At 40.7% G+C, this 21,277-nt stretch overlaps 1 protein-coding gene across 3 annotated transcripts in view; it reads left to right on the top strand.

Moving 5' to 3' along the window:
- Nucleotides 1–21,277, top strand: part of tm2d1 (TM2 domain containing 1) — a 128,060-nt gene that overhangs the window by 10,074 nt on the left and 96,709 nt on the right. The gene's annotated exons all lie outside the window — the stretch shown is intronic.

Here is a 21,277-nt window from a genome sequence, read left to right as displayed (position 1 = left end):
AGAAGTTAGTTAGATAGTTGTTTGAAAGAGAATTTTTCAAGTTTACGGGGTTAAACTTGGTTGCAGTGGAGACAAAAAAACATTTATAAGTCAAATGGCTTGTTTCTGTGCTGTAACATTCTATAAATTTCTTTGCGTAGGTTAGCATGGTGGCCATTTTGCATGCAGCACAATCCCACATAAAGCAATATTCAGAATGATCAGCTAGCCTGTTAAGCAAGGAATGTTGGTTTGGGCACTGAAAACTCCCTGCAATTCTTCGATTCATACTCTTTAATGTTCATTTTCGACACTAAATGGAACATAGTAACTAGAGATTTACTAAAAATTACGATTTTACCCAAATTACTAACTTTATCCCATCTGCTATATTTAATGCTGCTTTTGTTTGACATTAAAATATTAAATTTACTCTTTCTCCTAATCTTTTCCAAAGTCATGAGAGTGCTTTTTACAAAAAGGCAAAATAATAAAATAAATTCTGAAGTGCAACATTCATTTAGCACCCTGTTGTTTGTTATGCTCATACTATTTTTTTTAATGTTCTGGTTCTGAAAGTGCTGCATGTTTCTTTTAAACTTATTAGGATCTTTTCGCTTTCTCTGGTTTCTTCAATGGAATGTATTAGAGTATTAAATGTTGTTAATTGTTATTATTGGACCCTATAAATAAAATTATGTAAAACACATCTAACTTTGAAGTAAATGCCTAGAATTTTGGACTGAGCCGCGAGTGACTGTTAATCAAGCCATAGATGCACTTGCAACTGCAAAAACTGCAGTGCTAACTTTGCCATTAGGTCTTCAAAATAAAAACGTAACAAAATATTGTCTCTTATCATCATCTGGTTGTCAATAGTTAGAATTCCAGTGTCCTCATGTATGATTCAACAAGTGATATTAAATGTGCACTTCAAACTTTGTGTGAAAATAGATGGGAGTTCCAAAGGAGAAAGGAGTGATGGCTGAATCTCTACTAATAATATTCTGACTGTCCCTGGGAAATGCACGAGACTGCACGAATTCATCTTACATAAGACCCTTAACAGCCGTTAGAGGAGAATTTTCCTTCACGTTTATTTTAGCTGGATTGGAAAAGAAAGTTACTGTCTGAGCAGTTGCTGCTTCTCTCGTTCTTTTCTTCCAATTCCAAAAAAACTCAGAGAAACTCTAATGTAATCTCCAACAGTCTTAAGCAGTCAGGACTATTTCAATTTCTTTTTAAGATACCATTTCCTGGACAAGGCATTCACAACTCTGACCTTTTGTGTTTATTATTCCTGAATGGGATTTATCCTGCTGCAAAGAATAGGATTTTGCACCTCATATTTGTTGTATCTGATTGATTGATTAATATCAAATTGAATATTAAAATAATGCTGTTTACAACAGCGAAAGGGACCACTGTCATGACTCACTAAGGATAGCGCGCTGTAGTATCAAGCACCACTGCTGCCTGAGCCGTGACAAATGTGAGAAAGTTTATTCAGACCATCAAACTGCCCCAATTTTACCTAAATGTGTAATTTAGTTTAATTTAGATTAACAGAATACAAGCACCAGGTTTGTAAACTTAACAAGTAAATGACTTTATTAAACAAATTGTTTTTAACCAATGACAAAAGAAAGAAATTTGAACTGCTAACTCTTAACTTTATAACTTACTCTACGCCTTTTAAACCCCTACACACAAAACACACATAAGACACACAGAACAAGGATTTTAAGGGTGAGGTAAAAACAATTTGATAACACCAACCCGGAGTACAGGGTTAGATGAGTTGACTTTGCTTGAAGTCTTCCAAGTTCCTTGACTTGTACTGCTAACACGAGGTGATCTTTCAGAACTTCCAGTCTGTAGCTTACTAGTTGAAAACCTGCTCTTAATGTCTCTACTAGTGAGTTCTCCCCTTTTCTCTTGACAGGGGTTTCTCAAAAAAAAAACAGGATATGGAAATGTGAGAAATAGACAGCCAATTACTATGCAGAATTATTGGAGTTTTACCAAAAGGACAGGAGAGAGTGGTTTTTAGGCCTTTCCTCTTGGCAGGTTAGGATCCTACTGGCTACTGACATCACAAAACCCTGGTTACCTGGGCAGCAGCTAATCAAACACCGTTGCTAGAAAGTTCTCTCTTAAACCATGTCCTTTCCGGCACCATTGTCCACTCTGGCACATGCTGTTCAAAGAAATAGCAGCATTGTAGATTTTCTCTTCCTACTTCAGGGAACTTTTTTCAAAAGTTGTAGCCACTGTAGGCTTTAAAGCCACAGTCAAACCTTGAAGTCACAGCCCAAGAAAAATAAGAAAACTGTTCTTTACACCACCCATGAATGGCTGCACAACTCAAGTTGATCCGAATGAAGCAAAATGGATCTCTTCATAGAGTGTTTTCGGGCCATTTTCTTAGAGCAGCATGTGCTAGAGCCAATCAGAGAGCAGACAATTCTAGATCTGGTAATGTGCAACTAGACAGGATTAATTAATGACCTTCTAATAAAGGTGCCCCTGAGGTAGCAGTGATCATAAAAAAATTACATTTTGCATTAAGTTTGGGGGGAGGGTGGGTCTAAGACTAGTGTTTTGGACTTAAATAAGTGCAATTATTAATAAGGACACCGGGGGAGACGGGAGAGTGGTATTATCGCTGGACTAGTAATCTAGAGACCCAGGGTAATGCTTTGGGGACCTGGGTTTGAATTCTGCCATGGCAGATGGTGGAATTTGAATTCAATAAAACAAAGTCTAATGATGACCATGAAACCATTGTCGGAAATCCAAAATTCCCTAGATTCTGGTTCACTAATGTCCTTTAGGAATGGAAATCTGCTGTCCTTGCCTGGCCTGGCCTACTTGTGACTCCATACCCACAGCAATGTGGTTGACTCTTCAATGCCCTTTGAACAAGGGCAATTGAGGATGAGCAATCAGCAATGCCCACATCCTATGAAGATAGAACTGGCTAAAGTGAGCTGGAAAATTAGGTTAATGGATAAGCCAGTAGAGATGGAATGGTAGATATTTGTAACACTCCACAAAGATACATTCCAGTGAGAAAGAAAGACTGCAGGGCAAGGACGTATCATCTATAGCTAACTGAGGAACTTAGAAATGTACACTTTTTCTTTCAAAGATTAGGTTAGAAGTTTGGACAGAATATTAAAAACAGTAAAGAATGGCTAAAAAAAGACAAAAAAATTAGAGTACAAAAGAAAGCTAGCTAGATTGAGTTTCTACAGGTATGTAAAAAGGAAAACAAATGTTGGTCCTCTACAGAGAGTGTCTATGGAATGAATAATAGAAAATAAGGAAATGGCGGATGAGGTGAACAGATATTTTGTATCTGTCTTCACTGTAGAGGATAGAACTAACATCTCAGAAATAAATGTGCATCAATAGGTGAAGGAGACCGAGGAACTTTAGCAATTACCATAACCAGGGAAAGAATATTGAGAAAATTATTGTAACTAAAAGCTGACAAGCTCCCAGGCTCTGATGGACTTCACCCTAGGGTCTTAATAGAAGTAGCTGCTGAGAAAGTAGGGGCATTGCTTTTAATTTTCCGAAATTCCCTAGATTCTGGAAAGGTTCCATCAGATAGAAACATGCGGTCAGTTCCAATCTGATGGGACCTTTCCAGAGTCAGGTAGAGTCAACATGGTTTTGTAAAAGAAAAATAGTGTTGGTTGCTAAATTTGCTGATGGCACTGTTGTGCTGAAAAGACCACTCTCGGGGCACTGTTGTGGTGAAAAGACCACTCTCGAGTCTTCAAGTAAGCAAAGATTTTATTCAAGCATATGCTGGAAGAGATCAGATCTATCCTGGTTGCTTTCCCAAGTATCTCAAAATAACACACAGTCTGTCCCACAATTTATTGTTCTTGGTTTTCATATTGCAATACACTGTTTGGCACAGTCCTCAATCACTACTGTTCCTTTAACATATACACATAACGTAATCAATGAGTGAGGCAATTCTTACCTCCAGATATTCCCTGTTATCTCAGCTTTTGGCCTTAGGAGGTTTGCTATCATCTGAGGCTTAATGACTCCCTGTCTGTTTCCTTATCCCATTAACATCTTGTTTACCCAAGCTGTGAAGACCATTAAGCTTTACGGTTAGCTAGGTTCTCAAAGTACTAGCTGCATATCCCATCATGCCTACAATTTTGACTAAGTTTCTATTATGCCTAGAAAGAGCTCTCACTACATTTGTCTATTCTAAAGCTGTTAATTTGGCGAATCCAAAACCTATTAATGCAAAACCTGTTATGCACATTTTAATATCAATCCTAATGTGAAATCATTTCAGTTATCCCACTTTTACACAAAGGAAGGTAGGAAAGTAAGTTATGAAAAGGACATAAGGAGTCTGCAAAGGGATATAGATAGGTTAAGTGAGTGGACAAAAATTTGGAAGATGGAGTATAAAAACAAAAAACTGCGGATGCTGGAAATCCAAAACAAAAACACAATTACCTGGAAAAACTCAGCAGGTCTGGCAGCACCGGCGGAGAAGAAAAGAGTTGACCAAGGAACGGGGTGAAATATAAGCTGATTTAAGGTGTGTGTGTGTGTGGGGGGGGGGGGGCGGACTGAATATTGAATTCAACAACTTTAGGTCTTGAACTCCCTCCTCCATCCCCACCCCCTTTCTGTTTCTTCCCCTTCCTTTTGTTTTTTCCAATAAATTATATAGATTTTTCTTTTCCCACCTATTTCCATTATTTTTAAATATTTTTAAATCTTTTATGCTCCCCCCACCCCCACTAGAGCTATACCTTGAGCGCCTTACCATCCATTCTTAATTAGCACATTTGTTTAGATAATATCACCAACTTCAACACCTGTGTTCTTTTGTCTGTGACATCTTTTGATGATCTGCTTCCATCACTGCTTACTTGTCCCTACAACCACACCACCCCCTCCACTTCTCTCCCCCCATCCAATCCCCCACCCCCCCCCCCCCACCTTAAACCAGCTTATATTTCACCCTTTTCCTTGGTTTCACCTAGCTCTGTTGAAGGATCATGAGGACTCGAAACGTCAACTCTTTTCTTCTCTGCCGATGCTGCCAGACCTGCTGAGTTTTTCCAGGTAATTCTGTTTTTGTTTTAGATGGAGTATAACGTGGGAAGATGTGGACTTGTCCACTTTGGCAAGCAGCATATTATTTAAATAGAAGAGATTGCAGAAAACTGAGGTACACAGGGATCGGGTGCCCTGGTACAACATGAATCACAAAAGATTGCTCTGTAGGTACAGCAAGTGATTAGGAAGGCAAATGGAATGTTGTCATTTATTGCAAGGAAAATGGATATAAAAGTAAGGATGTTTTGCTACAGTTGTAAATGGTATTGGTGAGATGACACCTAGAGTACTGTGTACAGATTTGGTTTCCTTATTAAATAAAGGACACAATTATTTTAAAAGCAGTTCAGAGAAGGTTTATTTGACTGATTCCTGGGATGAGGGGGTTATCCTATGAGAAAAGTTTGATGAGGTTGTGCCTATACAGTAAAGTCTGCTGCTCACAGGGGGCTATTTTCCTGCGAATTCTTGCAAAGGGCAAAATTGCGAATGGCAAGCATGCTTTATAATGGGAGTGAATTGGATAGGTTCCAGCCATCCCAAAATTTGACTTTTTCTTGTCTTTGGGCCCCCCATTCACAGCCTGGAAACCTGCAGGATAATACACTGTTCTTGCTTTTCATCAAAAGAAGGTCCAAGTACAGTTATCCCAGCATCAACAGAATAAATTAAACACTTTTACTAACTGAAACAATTTAACAAAATTAGCTTTCCTCTAGAAGAAATTGGTAATGCTTTTGGGATTTTAATCCTGGAACAACCAGCTGGGTAAAGGTAGCACTGATGATGAATTCATCAAATATTTTCAGGATAATTTCTTAGATCAGTACAATCTGGAGCCAACCAGGGGGCAGGCTACATTGGACCTGATATTGTGCAACAAGCTAGAATTGATCAATGACCTCTTGGTGAAGGTCCCCCTAGGTAGCAGTGATCATAATATGACTGAATTTTACATTGAGTTTGAGGGAGAGAGGAGTGGGTCTAAGACTAGTATTTTAAACTTAAATAAAGGTAATGACAAGGGCATGAAAGTAGAGCTAACGAACATGAACTGGCAATTTAGATTAAGGGATAAGTAAATAAAGATGCCATGGCAGACATTTAGGGGGATATTTCAGAATACACAATAGATACATTCCAACGAGAAAGCAAAATTCCAAGGGGAGGACCTACCATCCGTGGTTAACTAAAAAAGTTAAAGATAGTATCAAACTTAAAGACCATAAGACCGTAAGACGTAGGAGCAGAAGTACCCATTCACCCATCGAGTCTGCTCCGCCATTCATTAAGATCCTGGCTGATCTGATAATCCACAATTCCACTTTCCTGCCTTTTCCCCATAACCCTCAATTCCCTTACTGATTAAAAATCTGCCTGTCTCAGCCTTGAATATACTTAGTGACCCAGCCTCTACAGCCCTCTGCAGTAAAGAATTCCACAGATTCACTACCCATTGAGAGAAGAAATTCATCCTCATTTCTGTGATATAGAAGAAGCATATCATTTCACACGGATGGGTGGCAGATCAGAAGACTGGACAGAATATAAAAAACAGCAAAGAACGGCTAAAAGATTAATAAGGAGGGAAAAATTGGAGTACAAGAGGAAGATAGGTAGGAATATAAAGACTATATAATAAGAGTTTCTATAGATATTTAAAAGAGAAGAGTTGACGAAGTGAGCATTGGTCTGATCGAAAGTGAGTCTGGGGAGTTAATAATGGAAAATAAGGAGATGGCAGATGAATTGAATAGATATTTTGCATTGATCCTCACTATAGAGGATATAGGTTACATCCCAGATATAGCTATAAATCAGGAATTAGGAGGGAGGGAGGAACTCACAAAAATTACAATCAACGGGGAAGTGGTACTTAGTAAATTGTTGGAACTGCGGGTTAACAAGTCCCCAGGTCCGGATGGATTTCATCCAAGGGTCTTAAAAGAAGTGGCTAGTGAGATAGTTGATGCATTGCTTTTAGTTACCCAAAATACACTAGATTCAGGGGAGGTAAAAACAAAAAATTGCGCATGCTGGAAATCCAAAGCAAAAACAGAATTACCTGGAAAAACTCAGCAGGTCTGGCAGCATCGGCAGAGAAGAAAATAGTTGACGTTTTGAGTCCTCATGACCCTTCAGCAGAACTGGGTGAATCCAAGGAAAGGGGTGAAATATAAGCTGGTTTAAGGTTGGGGGGGGAGGGGGGTGGGGGGTGCAGAGAAGTGGAGAAGGGTGGTGTGGTTGTAGGGACAAGCAAGCAGTAATAGGAGCAGATCATCAAAAGATGTCACAGACAAAAGAACAAAAGAACACAGGTGTTGAAGTTGGTGATATTATCTAAACGAATGTGCTAATTAAGAATGGATGGTAGGGCGCTCAAGGTATAGCTCTAGTGGGGGTGGGGGGGCATAAAAGATTTAAAAATAATGGAAATAGGTGAGAAAAGAAAAATCTATATAAATTATTGGAAAAAACAAAAGGAAGGGGGAAGAAACAGAAAGGGGGTGGAGATGGAGGAGGGAGGTCAAGATCTAAAGTTGTTGAATTCAATATTCAGTCTGGAAGGCTGTCAAGTGCCTAGTCGGAAGATGAGGTGCTGTTCCTCCAGTTTGCGTTGGGCTTCACTGGAACAATGCAGCAAGCCAAGGACAGACATGTGGGCAAGAGAGCAGGGTGGAGTGTTAAAATGGCAAGCGACAGGGAGGTTTGGGTCATTCTTGCGGACAGACCGCAGGTGTTCTGCAATGTGGTCATCCAGTTTACGTTTGGTCTCTCCAATGTAGAGGAGACCGCATTGGGAGCGATGAATACAGTAGACTAAGTTGGGGGAAGTGCAAGTGAAATGCTGCTTCACTTGAAAGGAGTGTTTGGGCCCTTGGACGGTGAGGAGAGAGGAAGTGAAGGGGCAGGTGTTACATCTTTTGCGTGGGCATGGGGAGGTGCCATAGGTGGGGGTTGAGGAGTAGGGGGTGATGGAGGAGTGGACCAGGATGTCCCGGAGGGAACAATCTCTACAGAATGCCGACAGGGGGGGTGAAGGGAAGATGTGTTTGGTGGTGGCATCATGCTAGAGTTGGCGGAAATGGCGGAGGATGATCCTTTGAATGCAGAGGCTGGTGGGGTGATAAGTAAGGACAAGGGGGACCCTATCATGTTTCAGGGAGGGAGGAGAAAGCGTGAGGGCAGATGCGCAGGAGATGGGCCGGACACGGTTGAGGGCCCTGTCAATGACCGTGGGTGGAAAACCTCGATTAAAGAAGAAGGAGGACATGTCAGAGGAACTGTTTTTGAAGGTAGCATCATCAGAACAGATGCGACGGAGGCGAAGGAACTGAGAGAATGGGATGGAGTCCTTACAGGAAGCGGGGTGTGAGGAGCTGAAGACGAGGTAACTGTGGGAGTCGGTAGGCTTGTAATGGATATTGGTGGACAGTCTATCACCAGAAATTGAGACAGAGAGGTCAAGGAAGGGAAGGGAAGTGTCAGAGATGGACCACGTGAAAATGATGGAGGGGTGGAGATTGGAAGCAAAATTAATAAATTTTTCCAAGTCCCGATGAGAGCACGAAGCAGCACCGAAGTAATCATCGATGTGCCAGAGAAAGAGTTGTGGAAGGGGGCCGGAGTAGGACTGGAACAAGGAATGTTCCACATACCCCATAAAGATTCAGGCATAGCTGGGGCCCATGCGGGTACCCATAGCCACACCTTTTATTTGGAGGAAGTGAGAGGAGTTGAAGGAGAAATTGTTCAGTGTGAGAACAAGTTCAGCCAGACAGAGGAGAGTAGTGGTGGATGGGGATTGTTCGGGCCTCTGTTTGAGGAAGAAGCTAAGGGCCCTCAGACCATCCTGATGGGGGATGGAGGTGTAGAGGGATTGGATGTCCATGGTGAAGAGGAAGCGGTTGGGGCCAGGGAACTGGAAATTGTTGATGTGATGTAAGGTGTCAGAGGAATCACGGATGTAGGTGGGAAGGGACTGGACAAGGGGAGAGAGAAGCGAGTCAAGATAACGAGAAATGAGTTCCGTGGGGCAGGAGCAAGCTGACACAATCGGTCTACCGGGACAGTTCTGTTTGTGGATTTTGGGTAGGAGGTAGAAGCGGGCCGTCTGAGATTGAGCGACTATCAGATTGGAAGCTGTGGGAGGAAGATCCCCAGAGGAGATGAGGTCATTGACAGTCCTGGAAACAAGGGCTTAATGTTCAGTGGTGGGGTCATGGTCCAGGGAGAGGTAGGAGGAAGTGTCTGCGAGTTGACGCTCAGCCTCCACGAGGTCAGTGCGCCAGACAACAACAATTTCTCTGCTCCTCTCACCCATTCTAATCTGTCTCTCTCTGAACTTACTGCACTCCGTTCTCTCAGGTCCAACCCCAACATTGTCATCAAACCCGCTGACAAGGGTGGTGCTGTTGTTGTTGCACAAACTTTACTTTTTTTTGAAAAAAAAAACTGTCTCTATTCCATAACCCCAGACCTATTATTGTTATTACAACTTCACTGCAGATCATCTCATTCAACAACATCCCTTATCCTTACAGGAGTACTGTTAATTCCCAAGCTACTAGCATATAAGTACATAAAATTAAAACAACAAATTATACGTATTCACTTGTTCTTTACCTTAGATAACATTTTACTAGGCAATCCATCAAATCATACTGGCTACAATGTATTGTTTCTATATAACTTGTCCCTAGTTCAAACAATAATATCGTTGTTTAACAATATATTCAATTTATTTCTCTTCAAATAAAAAGATTCTTCCTCGAACTACCTAGACTGTTTTTTATTAACTTTTCCTTTAAAATTAAAAATCCCATTAATCCTTTTAAACTCAAATAAATTCCCTTTCCCTTTGAGTGCATGGTACATCAACTTCTATCAATTTAAATTTCAAAATGTTCAGGCTTGGTGGTTTTAAAATCAACTTACCAGAGAGAAATGTGTCTATAGTTATAGGGAAGTCAACTCCAATTGATTGACAAACACTCTAAGTCTCAAAAGATAACAAATGGTAACAAATCTGAATGAGTTTGAAGCCAACTCTGTTTTTCAACAAATAAAGGCAAAGCCTTCAGTCCAAACTATCAGAATACTGTCATAAAAGTTCTTTGATCATTAAAGATGTTACAATTGTTTGCTGTGCTGATTGAGTCTACCTGGTGAAAAAAACAAACACAAGACCTGAAACAGAAACAGAAAATGCTGGAAAAATTCAGCAGGCCTAACAGCGTCTGTGGTGAGAAAGACAGAATTAACATTTCAAGCCTGTATGACTTCAGAGCTCTGAAGAAGAGTCAGAAGGACTCGAAATGTTAACTCTGTCTTTCTCTCCACAGATGCTGTTAGAGGTGTTGAGTTTTTCCAGCATTTTCTGTTTTTGTTTCCGATTTCTAGCATCCACAGTATTTTGCTTTTGACAAACGCAAGATCTGTTTGGCTTCAGCCCAAATTAATTAGTTTAGTCCAAATATATCTTATCAAATTAAAAATTTATAATTCTATATATCCCTGCAGGCAGCTGAACTCTGCACTGTAAAGAGGAACGAAGCTATTCAACTCACTCAGACAATTTCTAAAGTGTCCTTTTCCCAACGTTTTAACCCTTTTTGTGAAATTTTTTTTTTTGTCATTGTCTGAGCTTAAAGCAAATGGTTTGGGGTTTTTTTAAGTTCCAATTAACCGTCTCCATATTTAATACTAACTCACGTGAGAACCTATGTCTGGATTAAGATTCCCACATGTTTAACAAGATTAAATTCGAATTGTGACTTTGATTAGAAATGTCAACTCAGATTTATAACTTAAAATGTTTACTTGTTTCAATTACTTCTCCTTTAATCCAGATAACGATTCCTATGTGAAATTCCTTTTAAACTCAAAGGTGCTGAAACAAAACTTAAAACACACATCTTCCACACAAAATCTTTTCTTTTATGCACGCACACACATTCTGTCCAGAAGATTCCCAGAATGTACCTTGCATTCTCCATCCACACATTTTAACACCTTGAATAAAATCAAAACAGTAGAATTTTTTTTTTTAAAAAGAGACCGAAGGAATAACTTAAACCATGAGTCTCAGTTCCTCCTCTAGCTCTTCTTTCTTCAAGGTACTGTTTCAAAAAACCATAAGCAAAAACGCAAGTAAAAGTGACTTTTCAACACGTTTAAATCCACTAACTTCAACTTCAGCCTCACACAGCATAAGGAGACAAATAGAGTCTTTGAGAGTTTGCTTACAGAACAATCAAAGTGACAAAGCTTACAATCACAGCCACACTGCCATAAGACCATAAGACACAGGAGCAGAAATTAGGCCATTCGGCCCATCGAGTCTGTCTGCCATTCAGTCATGGCTGATAAGTTTCTCAACCCCATTCTCCCGCCTTCTCCCCATAACCTTTGATCCCCTTACCAATCAAGAACCTATATATCTCGGTCTTAAATACGCTCAATGACCTGGCCTCCACAGCCTTCTGTGGCAATGAATTCCATAGATTCACTACTGTCTGGCTAAAGAAGTTTCTCCTCATCTCTGTTCTAAAAGGTCTTCCCTTTATTCTGAGGCTGTGCCCTCGGGTCCTCGTCTCTGCTATTAATGGAAACATCTTCCCCACGTCCACTCTATCCAGGCCTTTCAGTATTCTGTAAATTTTAATCAGATCCCCCCTCATCCTTCTAAACTCCATCAAGTATAGACCTAGAGTCCTCAAACGTTCCTCATATGTTAAGCCTTTCATTCCTGGGATCATTCTCGTGAACCTCCTCTGGACCCTCTCCAGGGCCAGCACATCCTTCCTGAGATACGGGGCCCAAAATTGCTCACAATATTCTAAATGTGGTCTGACCAGAGCCTTATAAAGCCTCAGCAGCACATCCCTGCTTTTATATTCTAGTCCTTTTGAAATAAATGCCAACATTGCATTTGCCTTCCTAACTACTGACTCAACCTGCAAGTTAACCTTAAGAGAATCCTGGACTAGGACTCCCAAGTCCCTTTGCACTCCAGATTTCTGAATTCTCTCCCCATTTAGAAAATAGTCTATGCCTCTATTCTTCCTACCAAAGTGCATGATCTCACACTTCCCCACGTTGTATTCCATCTGCCACTTCTTTGCCCATTCTCCTAACCTGTCCAAATCCTTCTGCAACCTTCCTGCCTCCTCAATACTACCTGTCCCTCCACCTATCTTTGTATCATCTGCAAACTTAGCCAGGAAGCCTTCAGTTCCTTCATCTAGATCATTAATGTATAAAGTGAAAAGTTGTGGTCCCAACACTGACCCCTGCGGAATTCCACTAGTCACTGGCCGCCATCCTGAGAAGGACCCCCTTATCCCCACTCTCTTCCTCCTGCCAGACAGCCAATCTTCTATCCATGCTAGTACCTTGCCTCGAACACCATCTTCCTCAGCAGCCTCCTATGCGCCATCTTGTCAAAGGCCTTCTGGAAGTCCAAGTAAGTAACATCCATTGGCTCTCCTTTGTCTAACCTACTTGTTACCTCCTCAAAGAATTCTAACAGATTTGTCAGGCCTGACCTCCCCTTGATGAAACTATGCTGACTTTGCCTGATTTTACCATGCACTTCCAAGTATTCTGAAATCTCATCCTTAATAATGGACTCTCAAATCTTACCAACAACCAAGGTCAGGCTAATCAGCCTGTAATTTCCCGTCTTTTGCTTCACTCTCTTCTTAAACAGGGGGGGTTACATTAGCGATTTTCCAGTCCTCTGGGACCCTCCCTGACTCGAGTGATTCCTGAAATATCGCCACTATTGCCTCCACTATCTCTTCAGCTATCTCCTTCAGAACTCTGGGGTGTAATCCACCTGGTCCAGGTGATTTATCCACCTTCAGACCTTTCAGTTTTCCTAGCACCTTCTCCTTGGTAATGGCCATCATACTCACCTCTGCCCCCCGAATGTCTTGAACTTTGGGGGTGGCACTCGTGTCTTCCACTGTGAAGACTGACGCAAAGTACCTATTCAGTTCCTCAGCCATTTCTTTGTTCCCCACTACTACTTCTCCAGCGTCATTTTTCAGCCGCCCAATGTCCACTTTTGCCTCTCTCTTACCCTTTATATATCTAAAAAAAACTCTTGCAATCTTCTTTTATATTACTGGCTAGTTTACCCTCATATTTAATCTTCTCCCTCCTTATTTCTTTTTTAGTTGTCCTCCGTTAGTCTTTGTAGGCTTCCCAATCCCCTGGTTTCCCACTGCTCTTTGCCGCATTGTATGCTTTCTCTTTAGCTTTCATGCTGTCCCTGACTTCCCTTGTCAGCCATGGTTGCCTCATCCTCCCTTTAGTATGCTTCTTCTTCCTAGGGATGAATTTTTGCTGTGTCTCCCAAATTACTCCCAGAAACTCCTGCCATTGCTATTCCACTGTCTTTCCTGCTAGGCTCATCTCCCAGTCAATTCTGGCCATCTCCTCTCTCATGCCTCTGTAGTTGCCTTTATTCAACTGTAATACCGCTACATCTGATTCCAGCTTTTTCCTCTCAAATTGCAGGGTAAGTTCTAGCATATTATGGTCACTTCCTTCTAAGGGTTCCTTCACCTTAAGCTCCCTTATCAAATCTGCCTCATTACACATCACTAAGTCTAGGATTGCCTGTACCCTAGTGGGCTCCACCACAAGCTGCTCCAAAAAGCCATCTCACAGATATTCCACAAATTCCTTTTCTTGGGATCCACTACCAACCTGATTTTCCCCGTCTACCTGCATATTGAAATCCCCCATGATCACTGTAACCTTGCCTCTCTTACACACCTTTTCTATCTCCTGGTGTATCTTGTGCCCCACATCCTGACTACTGTTCGGAGGCCTGGACATAACTCCCATTATAGTTTTTTTACCTTTGCAGTTCCTCAACTCTACCCACATAGATTCTACATCATCTGATCCTACATCATTTCTTGCTATCGATTTAATTTTATTTCTTACTCACAAAACAACCCCACCCCCTCTGCCAACCTACCTATCTTTTCGATAGGATGTATATCCTTGGATATTTATCTCCCAGTCCTGATCCCCTGCAGCAATGTCTCCGTAATGCACACCACATCATACCTGCCAATTTCAATCTGCGCCACAAGCTCGTTTACCTTATTTTGTATACTGCGTGCATTCAGATACAACACCTTCAGTGCTGTATTTCCCGTCCCCTTTCTCATTGTCATCCCTTTATCTGATGTGCTTGAAGTTAGATTCCTAGCCCTTTCCAAACACTCTTTCCTATTCTGTGTTCTGGAGACTTTTAATAGCCTCTCCTAGGCTCTCCTTTCTTTTCAGTTTTTTCATAATTTTCCATGAAGTTGAATCCACGCCTCGACACGCTAACCTACTGCTTTGTTTCCCATTAGTCATACTTCTTGGAGTTTTACCCTTCCCTCCTCCCTCATTTTCTAGTTTAAAGTCCTGTTGACCACCCTATTTACCCTTTTCGCTGGAATATTGGTCCCAGATTGGTTGCCCCTAAGTGCTGACTCCCTTTCAGAAAAACAATTGCTTCATTCCTTAATGAACATACAGAACCAGACCACAAGGAGTTATTCAACATTTAAAGTCAGTGGCAAACGTGGACACTGTCTTACAAGCACACAAAGAAAATCACACACGTAAGAATTACAAATATCCCTACAGCTGACACACACAATTTCCCTTTTTCATTTTCACATGCAGCAAAACTCAATGTTATTTACTCTGACCATTGTCTTTAACTTTAAAGTTTACTTTGTTTCTCTCACCTCTAACGGCAGCAAAACTGTGAAAAACACTTCAACTGTAACACCCGTTTTATGTGTTTACTGAGTCCCAAGTAACTACTGATAACTATAATCATGCCTTTTTTTTCCTTATCCTTGCTCTGGGCATCCCACCACCCTTTCTGCTTAGCCGGGGTCTTTCAGATTCAATCTTTTCTTTCTCATCTTCTCTATTAGTTTTCCATGTTTATTTGTTATAAATTTGGCTATCGACTCTTCTGGTCTCCACTCATTCTTGTCTAGTCTGGTCATGGTTATGAAGTACCTCGTCTCTGGCCTGTTGCCTCGGGATGGTTCTGACCTGCCTATTGACTGCTCAAGGCTAACAGTATCTATCCTGTGGCCTGCGCTCTGCCACTTCTGACCTGCCTGTCTCTTGGTGTGGCTGGACCTGGCCTTTCACAGAGGGACATTTGTGACCTGCCTACTGGCATCTTGTGGCTAACTGCACAGCTCCTGCTTCCTCACCTTTCAGCCGACTCTCAGGTTCGTGTCTCCATAAACTGGACTTACACCCTACCTATGGGTGGTAAAATAAACGTACTCACCCAGCTGGTGCGTCCAACTGGTTCCCCAGTTTCTGGTTGAGACCCTGCTCACAGTGCCAATTGTTGTAGAATATCTAAAGATACACCTCATAGAATCAGCTGTAAGCAAATCAAGCAGCAGTTTATTTAATACGTTTATGCATACAGGGGAATGCTCTCTCAGGACGCTCTAAGAGGCAATTCAAGGACACACCTTTTCCGTCAGTTATTTATACCATCTTTGTGATACCTCATCAACTCTTAACTTGTACACCTAATTCGGTACATCTGCAATTACAGATGAGTATACAAAATAATTGCGGAATGACCTGACCTTTACCGCAAACAATGCCCACAGTTTAGTGAAACAGGACCTTTGCCTTAACTATTTTGACAATTTACTACATTGTCCAGTCACCTGCATGTATTAGCCTAGCCCTGAAGGTCTCATTCCTTAGCTTGTCATGATCTGACCCAAAAGGTCATGTTCCCTACTACATCCAATCTAGTGTTTTTTTTTAACTGCAAACATTTTTAAAACTTAAACCAGCAACTTGGTGAAGCCTGGGTAATCCCATGATACACCCCTTCAACTATAATCATTCTATGATTCTATATAGCCATTCCCTCCTGTTTGAGATGAGCTTCAAAAAGAATGTAATGCGACTGGCTAAAAGCCAGCTCTAAAAGATTTTTTTAAGCAACTTAAATACCTCACCTCTGTATCAGGCCCAAATTAATCTCACCTTGTATTCCTACCACATTTTGTGCATTTACATGCATGCATTCTAAATATGTCTTTGTATTCCTTGTAGTCCTTCCTGGCCTGTTCCTATATAATATGTTACTACTACTTTGTCTTGTGCTATCCATTCCCTCAAGCCTTTATGCGCCTTATTCCTTTTTTCTTCTTCTGTATGCTCGTGCCCACTCCCCTCTCAATTTAGCTTAAACTTTTTCCAAGCTTACCACGAAGACACTGGTCCCCAGCCTGTTAAGATAGAGCCTGTCTCTTTTGAATAGATGCTTCCTGCCCCGGAACTAATCCCAATGCCCGAAGAACCTGTTGCCCTTCCTCATGCTTCATGCCTTAAGCCAGGGATTTATTCTTCTTACCTTCATATTTCTATTCTTTAAAAATGTCCTCCTTTTAAAATTTCCTTCCCGGCTTCTGGAAGTCTGATCATAGTGAATAAGATTGTTGAACGACAAGCACAAATTGCCATGTAGGAAAATGATGAAATTGCAATAATGGAAACGTGGCTTAAAACTGGTGAGAACTGGACACTTAATATTCAAGAAAGTGTTGAAGGACATGCCAAGTAACTACAAGCCAGTCAGTTTAATATCAGTGGTGGGTAGTATTTTAAGAAGAATAATCAGGGAAAAAAACTAACACCAACTTATTTATTCCTTATTTATTTAGGGATGTAGGCTTTGCTGGCAAGGCCAGCATTTATTGCCCATCCCTAATTGCCCTTGAGAAGGTAATGGTGAGCTGTCTTCTTGAACTGCTGCAGTCCATGTGGTGGAGATACACCCACAGTGCTATTAGGAAGGGAGTTCCAGGATTTTGACCCAGTGACAGTGAAGGAATAGCAATAGATTTCCAAGTTAGGATGGTGAGTGACTTGGAGGGGAACTTCCAGGTGGTGGTGTTCCCATCTATCTGCTGCCCTTGCCCTTCTAGATCGTAGTGCTCGTGGGTTTGGAAGGTGCTGTCAAAGGAGCCTTGGTGATTTCCTGCAGTGCATCTTGTAGCTTGTACACACTGCTGCTACTGTGCGTCAGTGGTGGAGAGAGTGAATGTTTGTGGATGTGGTGCCAATCAAGTGGACTGCTTTGTCCTGGATGGTGTCAAGCCTCTTGAGTGTTGTGGGAGCTGCAATCATCCAGGCAAGTGGGGAGTATTCTATCACACTCTTGACTTGTGCCTTGTACATGGTGAACAGGCTTTGGGGAGTCAGGAGGTGTGTGTGTATACGTATGTATGTGACTTAACCGAATTAAAGGCAGCTGGTCTGAAGGCTTTGATGTGTCAGAAGGTAAGCTAGGCTTGAAATGTTAAATAGATAAACATGGGGGAAGGTTTAGAATGTGAGTTATACAGGGAACATTTGCATTTTGAAATAAACCAGGCTTTCTTGAATTCAAAAGAGGGGGCAAGTGTTTCACCTAGCCAGGAGAAGTTACGAAACAGTGTGTTTATTTTTCCCAAGATTACTGGTAAAATTGGCACAATGATAGATTTTTATTATTAGAGAGGTAAAGTCCAAAGACATTGTGAAACAATGGAAATTTGCATCCAAAGAGGAAAATATGTATAAAGGAGAGAAGGCTGTGTGCAAGGGAAGGCATTTTAAGATCTAACACAAGTGTTAAAAGCCTCCAGCATCTAAGCTTCAAGCTCCTGTCTACAAGGAACTGAAGCGGAGAAAAACTCATCTTGAATTCGACTGTCCATTGTGCTTTGCTTGGGTCTCTTTAAATCTATGTTGTTTTACTGTTGCCTTAACAGAGGTGTAACTGGGAGTTCGATTAACTAGGGGAACTAGGGGTTATCATAGTAGTAATTTGTAAATGCATGTATGTGCTTAAAATCTTTTTTTATTTAATAAAGATTGGATTTAGTTTTGTAAAAAACCTATAAGACTTGGTGGCCTTATTACTACTGAATTCAAGGCACACATCTCGAAATATATACAAATTGCAAAACCGTTATGGCAGTTGTTTCAAGTTTCCCTTTGGGATTTGAGCAGCTCAGCATTTACCATTGGCAGTGCCATAACAAACAATCCGAAGTGGAACTTCTAAATTGAAAGAGGGCAAACTTCAGTGGGATGAGAGGGGAGCTAACCAAAGTAAAATGGAACTAAAGTTTAACAGGAAAAACTGTATTGGAACAATGGGTGAATTTTAAGAAAAATATACTTCAGCTACAGAATACTTACATTGCAACAAGAGGGAAAGGCAGGGAAACCAAAGCCAGGGCTCCTTGGATGACAGGGGAGATTGTTTCATCATATACTGTAAGAGGGTGTCAGGTTAATTTTTCAGTCCATCCAATAATTTTCCATTCTTCCTTCAAAATGAGAGGCTTAGAAAGAAACAAGTAGGAAATAACAAATGAGCTTTGTTTTGAAGATATGCTTGAGATATAAAAATAAAACATAATTATAAAACACTTAGTATAGATACATTGATAAGCAAACTGACTAAAAAAGTGTCTGAATGTAACGGGGTAATTCTTAATTGCACTGCCCTAATTTGGGCTTTCTTATATTTGGTCAGAGTGCACGTCAGTTTGTTTTAAAAACTTACATTTATGTAGCAACTTAAATATAGGAAAGTGTCCAAGCAATGTAAATTATACAAAAATTGGCACCACACCAAAGAAGGAGATATTAGAATGAATGAATGGAAAAGAATAGCCAAAGAGTTTTTAGGTGAGTCTTGAGCAGAGGTGGAGGACTTTAGGGAGGGAATTCCAGAGCTTGCGGCTTAGGCAGCATTGCTGCCAGTGTTGGAGTGAAGGAAGTGGGGGATGCATGAAAGTTTACTGTTGGAGGACTAGAAGATGTTACAGGGATAGGGACTGTGCGTGAAAATTTTAAATTGGAGATTTTAGGAGGCTAGAAATCAATTTAGGTCAGTGAGCAATATTTTACTGAAATTCTGTTTGAGCATTGTCCTCACATTTTTCAGTGAAAATTTAATAGGAACGAAATTGGTTGGCAATAAAATTTGCAGTGTTGATTAAGAATTAGCACAGGGCCCATTTGATGCCAGCATTTTATTCAGCTATTTTTGTGGGTTTTTTTATTATTTTAGATTTCTACTTAACAATTCTGTTGGTTCGAAATCGGTCTATTTATGTGATATTGCAAGTAAAACCAGTCTGTTGCAGCATTAACACTTATGCCTTTTCCATCTTGTAATTTAAAGTGGTCCTTAACTGTACCTCTTTTAGTGCTAAATTAAAAAAAACAAATGTTACTGACTTTAGCAGGTTCTTTACCATTTCTGGTGAATATTTGAGCCTCTCTGGTTAAATGATGATACTTGGGATATTGTCTTGGAGGAGTTATTAAACCTGACAGCATGAGGGAGCTGAAATAATTTCAATTGATGGGCATTCACCCAGTCTTGTCATGTGCTATGAATGCTTGTTTCATTACATGATACTGACTGGTTCAATGACTTCAGGTCAATTAGCCTCACTGGTGCCATCAATATGTAGTTTCTTTGAATCTATCTTAACCCTTTATTGTATTGTATCTGACTGTACTGTTGCCACTGTTAGTTGGTTAAATATACCATAATGCTTGAGGGAAATTATACTGTAATCCTACCTCATGGAATCAAATGTAATTTTATATCTGTTCCCAGATGTGTCTAGTCAGAGATATTTTTTCAAACTCACACTCACCAAAGGTTCTTGTATTCGTAGAACCATAGAAATTTATAGCGTGGAAGGAGACCATTTGGCCTATACTGCCTGTGCTGGTTAATGAGTCATCCAGCCTAGTTCTTACTTGCCAGCTCTTGGTCCATAGCATTGTAAATTACTATATTTTGAGTATAAATCCAAGTACTTCTTAAATGTTAGGGATTCTGACTCTAGCACCCTTTCAGGCATTGAGCTCTAGATCCCCATTTCCCTCTGGGCGAGAAAATTTCCCATCATACTGTCTCTAAACCTCCTATCTCTAACCTTAAATCTGTGCCCCTGGATTATGGATCTCTCATTCAAGGGGAATAGGGCTTTCCAATTCACTTTATTTAAACCCCTCAAAATATTATTTAATTAGGCCTTTCCTCAGCCTCTGTTCCAAAGAAAACAGATCGGGTCTATTCCTCATAACTAAGATCCTGTAGTCCAGGCAACATTCTTGTAAATCTCCTCTGTATACTCTCTACTGCAACCACATGTGATGACCATAACTGCACTCAGTACACCAGCTGTAGCCTAACCAGTGTTTTATACAGTTTCAGCATCACCTCCCTGCTCTTATTTTCTATGCCTCAACTAATAAAGGTGAGTATTCCACATGCCTTTTGGGTCACCTTATCCATTTGTCCAGCCACCTTCAGGATCTGTGGACCTGGCCAGAGCGCAAGGACCCACTTTTCCTCTATACTTCTCAGTATGCTACCATTTATTGTGTATTATTAGCCTTCCCCAAATGCGCTACCTCACACTTCTCCTGACTGACAGAAAACAGAGAGTAATGGTTAATGGATGTTTTCAGGGCTGGAGGTAGGTTTGTGGTGGAATTCCTCAGGGGTCCTTGCTTTTCCCAATATACATTAATGATCTTGACCTAGGTGCACAGGGAACAATGTCAAAATTTGCAGATGATGCAAAACTTGGAAGCATTGTAAACTGTGAAGAGGACAATGTAGAACTTCAAAAGGACATAAACAAGTTGGTGGAATGGGCAGATAGGTGACAATGAAGTTCAATGCGGAATAATATGAAGTGATACATTTTGTTAGAAAGAGACAGTATAAAGAGGGGTGCAGGAGCAGAGGGACCTGTGTTTATACGTACATAAGTTATTAAAGGTGACAGGAAATAGAGAGCAGTTAATAAACCATACAGTATCCTAGGCTTTATTAATAAGGGCATTGAGTACAAAAACAAGAAGGTTATGTTAAACTTGTATAAGACATTAGTTTACTCGCTTTACTATATAATATATAGTTATACTATACTAGTTGGCATATTGCATAAAGCTCTGGGTGCCACATTTTAGGAAGGATGTGAAGGCATTGGAGAGAGTGCAAAAGAGATTTACAAGAATGGCTCCAGGATTGAGGAATTCAGTTATGAAGATAGATTGGAGAAGTTGGGACTCTTTGTCTTTGGAG

This window comes from Carcharodon carcharias, chromosome 16 (genome assembly GCF_017639515.1).
Source record: "Carcharodon carcharias isolate sCarCar2 chromosome 16, sCarCar2.pri, whole genome shotgun sequence".
Taxonomy (NCBI): domain Eukaryota; kingdom Metazoa; phylum Chordata; class Chondrichthyes; order Lamniformes; family Lamnidae; genus Carcharodon; species Carcharodon carcharias.
Note: the sequence above shows the minus strand (reverse complement) of the source record. Positions and strands in the feature narration are given on the sequence as shown.